Below are 3,901 nucleotides of genomic sequence, written 5' to 3'. Positions count from 1 at the left end.
TTAAATTTTTTATTATCAATAGGAGAATCTATTGCTACTCGACTTGATTTATTATCAGAAGCTAAACTGTCTTATAAAGAATTACAAGAAGAAAGAAGAAATTTTAGAAAATTAAAAGAAAGAAGAGATAAGCTTCCTAGAAATACCAAAAATTACTGGGATATTATTTTCCAGTTGCAACGAAGGATATACGAGTCAAGAGAGGAAATTGAAGTCTTTCAAGAAACATTTGAACAAGATCAAAACCCTCTTGATATTTTGAGCATCGGTTAGATCCGCCTTAGCTGGTATCAGAGCCTGCTTGGCTCAAAAGCAGGTGACAAAAGGCTTATGCCACAAAGTTGGCTTCTCTTGACTAATAAAAGAGAATCCAAATTAAAAAATTATCAGTCTTTTTGTACTGCAAAAAGAACTAACAAGTGGGAAGTGTGCTTTCATTAAAGGCACATCCAAGAAAACCAGTACTCCATTGAATACGTGTGTAGAGTATTAAATACGCTCTACGACGAACATATTTATCTCCAAAGAGAAATCGGAGTAGAGGAGCTTGATCCAGCAAGACCAAGCTTAATCGAGTTCCTAGACCATTTATTTAGGGATAAGACCTCTGAAAAGGTTATAGAACAACTCGAGAGATTTAATCTACGGATTAATCAACTTGAGGAAATCAATTCAAAAATTTCCAAGCTTGAAGTCAAGCTAGATTACCTCAAAGAAAAACAATATCTAACAGATATTGAAAAGAAATTAGTTCGTATTGAAGCACTTGCAAATAACATTCATCAGCAAGCAGTAGAACTAAAAAACACTCAAGAAAATTTGAGAAAGCTTTTAGAAACTCTCATTTCCAGAATAGGATGAATAAGAGAGTAGATCTAAAAGTAAAACAGGAAGGTGTTAAAGCTATTGACTTTCATCAACCTACAGAAAAACTCGCCGAAAATGTAGAGGCAATAATTCTTCAACAGAATTATAACATCGCTTATCTCCAAGAGATAGGTATGGACCTTGAAATCCAATTTCGGGAAATACATAACAGGATATCTGGTCTACAAAAGATTGTAGAAAAGATGAAACAAGGAGAAAATTATGAAAAAATAGATGAAGAATTACTAGCTCAAAATGTAGCTAGTAAAATCATTATGAATTCTCCACCCTTACCAATGGGAGAAAGTAGGCTAAGGTTTAGTGAACCAAAGCTACTTGAATGGAAATCATCAACCAAGAGAGATATGAAGATGTTGAACAAAATTCTCAGTAAAAGGAATACTGTTCCGGTACAATTAATAAACGCTCAAGAATTTGAGTATAATGAAATCGAATCTAGTGTAAGAGAAGCATCTGCTCCTAGATTTAGATTCAATGAGATCTTTAAAAGAGGATCTTTCATTATGGACTCTCATAGATTCAAGATTCTTGAATTAACTGTTCCAGCCACAGGTGGAGAAACAGATATCAGGTTGATAACTCCAAAGGAAGTAAGTGAAGCTTTCCAGAAAAAATATTCCTATATGCATATTGGAGCAGTACAAGTAGGAATAAAACTCTTGGCCAGAGATGGTATTGACTGTTCTGTTCTATGTGTCTTACAAGACGATAGAATAACAGACTTTAAAAAAAGTCTGTTAGGAACAGTAGAAACTTCTTTGTGCAACCAAGTTGCATATTTTAATGTCTTTCCAAATTTCACAACGCATCTTAGGGATGCTGCTCACTGTCTAAGATTAAGAATCAAGACAGATGGGATTTCTATGGAAAAAGGAATGATGGAACTAGCGATAGATTATCGAATCTATTATAAGTTGATGAGCTCAAATGTAACTCCTAATACAAGGTTTCTAAACAGCCCTGGAATTACTACATCCGTTCTCACCAACCCAAAAAATAATTCTCAAGAAAAGCATGTCACAAAATGGCATGAAGTAACATTCCCAAGAGAATGGAATCTGACCCCTCCTGTCAAACAACTTGAGAGCTCTAATGCTTCAATTTATGAAGACATGGGAGGAAAAATCAATTTACAATTCCATAGGCACTCGTTTGCAAACTATGAAGAAGCCAGTACCTCTGGAACTAAGATAGAATACAATGAAGAATCTCTTGAAGAAGAGGATACTAAAAGGCCTATGAGAATGTTCCAAGCAAGAGAATTACAAGGATTATATGCACAAGCAGAAACTTGTGATTCCATAGATGAACTTGAAAAGATCATGAAAGAAATTTCTAAAGTTCAACTTGGAAAGAAAAAGAGGAAGATCCTTCCTTATCAAGCAGCAAAAGATGAACCTCCAGGTTCATCCTCCATGGATACAGGAGATGGGGAAAGACAAGTCCCTCCAGATGGTGGTCATACTATAATACAAAACATCACCAACAATCCCACAAAGATCATTCGTGAAAAGAATATCAAGCTTCCAAAAGGACAAGCTCCTACAGGAAGAAATGGAGAAAGAAGTTCTCAGAAGTATATTCCTACAGAACCCAAATGGGGACAGTCAGTGTCCGAAAGAGGGGTTTATCTGGATTTGGATCAGGTAGGAGATAAAAGAAAGACAATAGACAACTGGGTTGCTAGTTTAAAGCTAACTCAGGCTCTAGTGTTATCTAAATATGTCTATGAGGAAGCTCATGCTTATTATGAGTCTACCTTAACTGGAATAGTCCAGAAATGGTACCAGTCCTTCAAGAGAAGTTCTCAATGGACTGATTGGGCAGCAAAAATGGCTTAGACTAATAGTCCTTTAGATTTTGCAGTGCCTATCTACGCATAATTCTGCGGAGATATCACTGGACATAGTGAACAATCTAAAGAAAGAGCTAAAGCAAATATTCAAAAATTGAGTATTTGTAACATGAGGTATTTTGAGGAATACACCAATGAGTTCCAGAACTACTACTGCACTATTGGAGACATTGAAAATAATGATCTCATCAGAACATATTACAGAAAATTGCCAGAACCCTGGAATGATGCAATGGCACAGTCATTAGAAGAAAACCCTCTTCAGTATTTTACTGTAGGAGGAATTGCAGAAAGAGTTAGGGATCTCCTAAGAAAGCAATGTACAGAGAATAGAAAATCTAAAACTGCTAAGAAACAACTCAGAGGAGTTGAAAACATGTGTCCAAAGATTTTGGATACCCCGACACAATGGGGATGTCATATTTCTGAAAAGAAATTTAGAAAGAAATTCTCTGGTAGAAAGCAAAACCAAAAATTCGCTTCTAAAAAGAAGTATAAGTTCAGAAAAAGTTCTGGATATCAAAAAAGACAATCTTCTCAAACTTCTCCTAGGAAGAAATTTTTCAGAAGAAAAAAGAAAACAGGTTCTTCTTCTAGAGAAGTAAAGAAGTGCAGATGTTGGCTCTGTAAGGCAGAGGGACATTCTGCAAATGAATGTCCGAAAAAAGATAAAAGGACTTCTAAAGTCTTACTTGCCAAATATGAGGAAGCAATAGATTATGCTAATCTAAAGGGCTTTGAAGTTGTTTATTCTGATGAAGAGAATGAATCAGTATATTTTCTTGAGTACCCATCAGATAGTGAAATAGAGAGTTTTTCAGAAAGTTCTGAGGAAGAAGAGGATATAGGATATCGGCCTATATTCTTATTACAAATACAAAATTGGAAGGAGGAAAATACTGATATTATCAGTACCTTTCACCCTAATCCAGGAAGAATTTGTATGTGATTATTGCGGATGCGATGATGATAATACAATTCTCATGTACTGTGAATATACAGGAGAAACTTATCATCACGAATGCTTTATTGCAGAACTCAAAAGAAAAACCAAGGCTAAGGATGCTCATACCTTAGTAGAAGAGGAATATAATATATTCCAGAAGAAGGAACAAGGAAAGAACCTACAGCTCGAAGAGGATATAAAAACGATGAAGT

The sequence above is a fragment of the Fragaria vesca genome, linkage group LG1, assembly GCF_000184155.1.
Source record: "Fragaria vesca subsp. vesca linkage group LG1, FraVesHawaii_1.0, whole genome shotgun sequence".
Taxonomy (NCBI): Eukaryota; Viridiplantae; Streptophyta; class Magnoliopsida; order Rosales; family Rosaceae; genus Fragaria; species Fragaria vesca.
This window is presented reverse-complemented; position numbering follows the sequence as displayed.